The 6,172-nt window shown below is 33.3% G+C and overlaps 1 protein-coding gene across 6 annotated transcripts in view; it reads right to left on the bottom strand.

Moving 5' to 3' along the window:
- TASP1 (taspase 1) overlaps nucleotides 1-6,172 on the bottom strand; it is a 221,724-nt gene that overhangs the window by 86,369 nt on the left and 129,183 nt on the right. The gene's annotated exons all lie outside the window — the stretch shown is intronic.

Raw genomic sequence — 6,172 nt, 5'->3', positions numbered from 1 at the left:
CAGGAACAAAAGCTCATATTCAGTACCACTGGCACACCACACATCTCCAAGGATTACTGATGATTTTGAAGTATTTATGTCATCTTATAAATGCTGCCATTCACTCTCACTGCGGCTAGTGGGCATCTGAAAAATCTTTCAACACATCCCGTTAGAAGTCCACAGGGACAGATAAGTAATGAGGAAAGGCCTTTCCAAATTTAAAAGGAAACATTTGGTACTTCAGTTTCCAGTATTGCAACATCTCTTTTTCAACAAAGGAATTTATTACACAGTACGTCACCTTTTCCCTGTCGGAGGATTTACTGCCAATTTTGGAGTTGGGTTACTTCTGGTTTTCAAGCCTGTCTTGTGAAATTAAAGAGAGGGCTGCCTTAAAAGTGATAGAACACACATGATTTCAGTCTTCAGTGTCCCCACGGTTATCAAACCTGGAACTTATTATATTCAAGAAGAAAACATAAGGAGCTTAATAAAAAGGTAGAACAAGTAGTGGAGATGTCTAATCCAGTCAATTCCAAAGGACACAGTCACCAACACACAGTTAGTGTTTCCCCAATAGCCAGTTCTCTCCAACCCATAACCCATCAGCAAATTTTGGCTATTATAATAATCTATCAAAAACAACTCAGGCTTTTCCAATTTTTTCTCTAGATGAATAATAAATACCCAATTTTATAATTATTTCCTAGAGATTTTCTCTCTTACAAACCAGGATGTGCTTGACATATGATTTAGCATTTCATAATTATTTAATATGTAGACAAATACATTAGAACAGTTACAATTAAACATAGGAAAATATCTAGGACACGGGGCTAATCGTATGCTACATATACTACATAAGTACTTGATATTTACTATTTATTTTCATTATTATCAATTTTATTGAGAAGGTATAACTAAACCACAAAAGTTTCAAGTGTCTAAACAAGAAGTTGCTGCATAAATGGGAAGAATCCAGTTTTGTGAATGCAAATACTTGCATAAATTCAGACCTATTTCAAAACAACTAAAACACACAAATAAACAGAAAAAGCTTCAGTAAAAATGAGTAGTTGAAATCCTTTATCCAATCTGTCATGTTAGAGGGTGTGTGATTAAGAACACAGAAACGCCTCTCCCAAAACTTGAGCTACTCCCCTTGCCCTTCTTTTTGTCAAAGTCACATCTAATGTAGGAATTTACTCAATATTCACTTTGAGAATGAATACAAATGATGAGATAGGATCTTGCTTTCTGCTCTAAATTTTCTCAACTTAGTTATCTAAATTACAACACTCTAATTAGGGCACTGGGGACAAATGGGCCCAAGAATGAAAAAAAAATCAGAGGCAACCACGCATAGTAGAATTGGTACTCTTATAGCTATGATGGATCCCCTAAAATTCTATCACTGCTATGGCATTTGTCTGGAAACATACTACATATGTAAGCACTAGACTTATCTACACTTGAGAAGTTTATTAGGGTAGTAGTCATAAAAGAAACAGCCTGTCAGTAATATTCAGTTGATGCTCTTGTACATTTTCTACCAGGATTCCTGTTCCATTAGACAAAGGAACTACAGATGAGGAGAACCATGTTCTGTGGAAGCTGAAATGAATCATTTAAGATCTCTGTGCCTCAGTTTCCTCACCAGAAAAAAATGACTTAGATTAAATGGCTTTAAATTCCTCACAGAATAAGGTTTTGTATAGCTGAAGATACTTTAAAACTTCAATAACATTTTGGTTGAAATTTAATTAAGCTTGCAATGGACAGAACATTTAAGAAAAAAAATCTTTTTAAGAAGCTAATTAAATAGCATATTTCTATTAAGTTCAGCTACAAAGAATGTCATTTTTTAAGGAGAAAGAGAAAAAGTCATTGACTCATTTATTTACCATTACTGCATCAACTACTATATATCTGAGGCTTTCACAAATATCATCTCATTAAGACTTTACAATTAACATGTAAGAAAGGTATTGTCATCTATATTTGACATAAGAAAAGTGAATTGGAAGAACTGAGAGTCTAAGATCCAAGTCTTGTAACTCCAAGATAACACGCTTGTTCCATGATGTCTACCACTGCAGAAATCAGGCTAATGTCATTATACAAGTAAAGGAGGTAGAGGCAAAGAAAATCAAAAGCCTCAAAATCCTGAATCCATGGTCAAAATCAAAGTAATAATTACCTGCAGATAAGTAGCAGGTATTAACACTTAGGACTTACAACACTCTAATTAGGGTACCAAGGAGAGCCCCATATTTAACCACAATATCCTAGAATAGTCACTAAGTGGGTCTCAAAGGAATAATACTAAAATTGGAGATTTCATTTTGCATCAAGATGATAGTGTGCATTTTATAAGTGAAAAAAAAAAAAAAAGCCAAGATGCAGCTATAAAATCTATAATAATGTGGATGTAATGTTATGTAAAATAAATATTTCAGTATACGTATTGATTATATACATAAAGTATAAAACCCACAAACAAAAAGACATAAGCAAGACAGTCATACTATATCACAATTTAACCTGTAACTAATAAGCCAGCCATGCAAATTAAACATTTAATTAATAACTTTCTTAATGACAAAATGTAGAAGGGATTTATGGGAGTGATTTGAATGGCCAGGGCCTTCTTAAAAACTAAAAAAGGAGTTGATATTATTTCTCGATAAATTCCTCTGTACAAAAGAGAGGCAACATAAATCATTTCATCAGTTTTAAAGCTGTATGCAGAGATTAAAAACAACATTCAATATTTAGAGGCTTCATGGAGTATGATAGGAAAAAGTTTTAAACCTGCTCACCAGTCATTGCTTATCCCTTTCTCTACTCAACACAGTGTCGAGGGTGGTTCTAAGATTAAAGAAAAACACAAGAGTTCTGAAGGTGAAGGGTGAAAATGGTAATGGTATTCATTTATCTATATCAGAGTAGAATTTAAAGAATAACAATGAAAAAATGATCCCAAAGCGATCTTAACACAACTCGAAGAACTATCATATAAGCAGATAAAAGTAGGAAAAAGCGAAATAGATAGGCCACCTCAAATGAGACAATGTAGCAACAGCAAAAAGACAAAATTTAGAATTTCTCAAGATTTCCATTTGACACTATTTTTAAGAAATCACGCTAGTAAAAGAAAGAAATACACTCACTTATATTACTTTTTAACTTTTTATTTTAGCCAAAAATTTTATTTAAAACCTTATTCAAAGTTCTCTAATACTCTGCTTCCTTATTTCTCCTAGGTTATGGGGAAACAAAGTTATATCTTTGCCTAAAATAAAATAATCTCAGGAAATTCACGGAATTCTCCATGAAAATCCATGTATAGATTCCAATGGGCCCACAAACCCCAAGTTAACAACCCACATAGCTATTATTTCATTTAAAAATCTACAAGCATATGGTTATAAAACAGTCAGCTAAACTTTCATTTTGATTTCCAATAAAAATACTTACTTCTGGGACTGTGACAAAGGCAACAGTGTCACACTATGTGACAAAGGCAACAGTGACACTATTATTACTTAGAGGCTAACATGAAAATTTCAGAGAAAATATTGAAATTAGATTATCATATTAGAATCATACCATTATCTGCTAAAAAAGAAAAAGGGACCCTCGAAGAAATGACTAGTTCTGGGTCTGGTAAAGAAGTGTCCAAGGGGAGTCTCAGACATCTGGTTCTATCTAAAAGCAAAGACGCTCTCAAAGACAGTCATGTCAAAGACCACAGAAGCCAAATGAAAGGGGCTTACATTGACAAAAGATGGAACGATTTTACCAGAAAAAAAAAAAAAAAAAAGAATAATGATTCCAAATGCTATAATATGTCCTATAAGCCACCAAAACTGATCCGTTGGATTTCTACTTCTAGTTAGAATAATTTACAAAAAAGTCTGTCACTCCCACCCTAACAGCAACAAGCCAGATATAATTTTTTCAAAACTCAGAGAGATGACGATGCAGATATTTCAATGAACTAAATTCCCAAAACGGACAAGCCTTTCCTATGAGAGAAGAGGTAAATGGTATTTTTATTTTCCTGGAAGAGTGGAAAAAAGAGAAATGCTATAAAGGAGGCTAAAAAGACACTAGTTGAACTTTAACAAACTTTAAATGACCACATGGGGGCTAACATAATGAATTAGAATCCAGAGAAGCCCAGTTTACTGAGCAAGTCTGATCCCATTCACTGACTCTTTCCTGCAGGTCTTCACAAAGTTCTCTAAAGACCTGGGCAGGGCAGGAAAGCTGAAGGACACCACACCCTCAATCACATATGTCCTCCCTACGTGCAAAGCAGCAGCATGCTGAAAGCTGGAAACAAAACGGGAAAGCTAAAAGAGCTTCTCCCCACCAACCTGGATGCATAAAGCTATCTATCACCTAGTGCAAGTAGCAGCCAAACAAGGGGAGAGAGGCAGGAGAGCTAAGAGAAATCCCTCAGAGGCATATTGTGTCTTCCCTAAATTCAGTGGCAGCAGTCCTCCAAAGCACAGTAAGATGGAGGAAGATCTCAGAGGTATAGAAAGGTAGGGGTGGAAACTAAAATCTACATACTGAACCAATAAGCAGGCAGCCAGGCTGTAAAGGAAAGAAAGTGGGAAGAGGGAGAGGGAGACAAAGGGAAGAGAGAGAAATAAAAGACAAGATTCATCATCAGCTGATCTGAACTGTAACAATACTAAAAGGCATTCTTTAGGCTAAAGGGAAATACTACCAGAAGAAGCCTGGTATTAGAAATAAAGAATATCAGAAAGAAGAACTAGTTAGGTAAAGGTTTTAAAAGTTTAAAAGCCATTAAGTGTGCATGTGTGTGTTTGCACGAACACATGTGGTGGTATTTCTTTAAAAGATAATGGACTGACTTAAAAGCAAAATAATGATGATTTATTGTGGGATTTATAATATAATATGGACTTTAAAATATATGCCAACAGCTCTAGAGTGGGAAAATATATGCCAAGAGCTCTACTGTTAAAAGGATCTTACATTTTTGTGGAGTAATATATTATTAATTTAAAGTAAACTATGATAAATGGTGCATATTATAATCTCTAGAACTACCACAAAAAACATGATACATAGAAATACAAAATATTAATAGAGGAGAAAAAAAATGAAACACTAAAAAATACTCAACCCAAAGGAAAACAGAAAAAGAAGAACAGAGGAGCAAAAAAAAGAACAAACAGAAAACAAAAATTACACATTGGTAATTACATTAAATGTAAATGGATTAATAAACACTCTATGTAAAAGGCTCAGATTATCAATGTGGATTAATCGTTAAAGAGGAGGGGCCTGGTTTGTTTATAAGAAACATACTTTAATATAAAGACAAGACAAAAGTAAAATAAGTGAAAAATTATATATCAGACAAGCACTAAGTATAAGATAACTGATGTGACTACATTAATGTTATGTCAAAACAAAGAGGATTATCTAGAGATCAAAGAGGGTATTTTATAATGATAAAGTGTCAATCTGTCAATGTACCTAATAACATCTAAATAAAGAGCCATATTTAGAATATTTCTAAATGTTAGAGCTTCTACATTCAGGGAGAAAAATAATGATGGATGCAAAGAGCTAAAACACATCAAATATATAAAAATCCATAAACTGACAATTTCCCATATGAATAAATATAGATTTAAAAATAAATTACATAAAACTTAATTGACCACATTAGAAAACTGCCTGGCCATCAGTTCATTATTTTGAAAACTGATGTATAAATAAAAAGATTTGAGCATCTTTTCTGTCTTTTCTGTATAAAGTTACCTCTGAATAACCATATAGGTGATGAGGAAAAGTTTTTCTTTTTGGAAGAATTCTAGCTAATGAATGCAGGAGAAACCATAGAATTCTGGGATATAGACATGCAATGGAGTATTACACAAAATTTAAAATAACAGCAATAGAGTTATAGAGCAACTATATGAACAAATACTATGGAAACAATATTTAGTGAAAGAAGCAAGTCATAGAGTACTATATATACCATAAAATACCATGCTCCTATAGCTCAATAAGAATCATAAAAATAAATAATACGATGTTTAAGATGCATACATATATGATTAAACTTTTTTTTTAAGCAAGGGATTGATACAGAAAATTCAGTACCGAGCAAACATTCTGGTTGTCTTTGAAAGAGAAG

The sequence above is a fragment of the Pteropus alecto genome, unplaced genomic scaffold (assembly GCF_000325575.1).
Source record: "Pteropus alecto unplaced genomic scaffold, ASM32557v1 scaffold45, whole genome shotgun sequence".
In the NCBI taxonomy this organism is placed as follows: Eukaryota; Metazoa; Chordata; class Mammalia; order Chiroptera; family Pteropodidae; genus Pteropus; species Pteropus alecto.
Note: the sequence above shows the minus strand (reverse complement) of the source record. Positions and strands in the feature narration are given on the sequence as shown.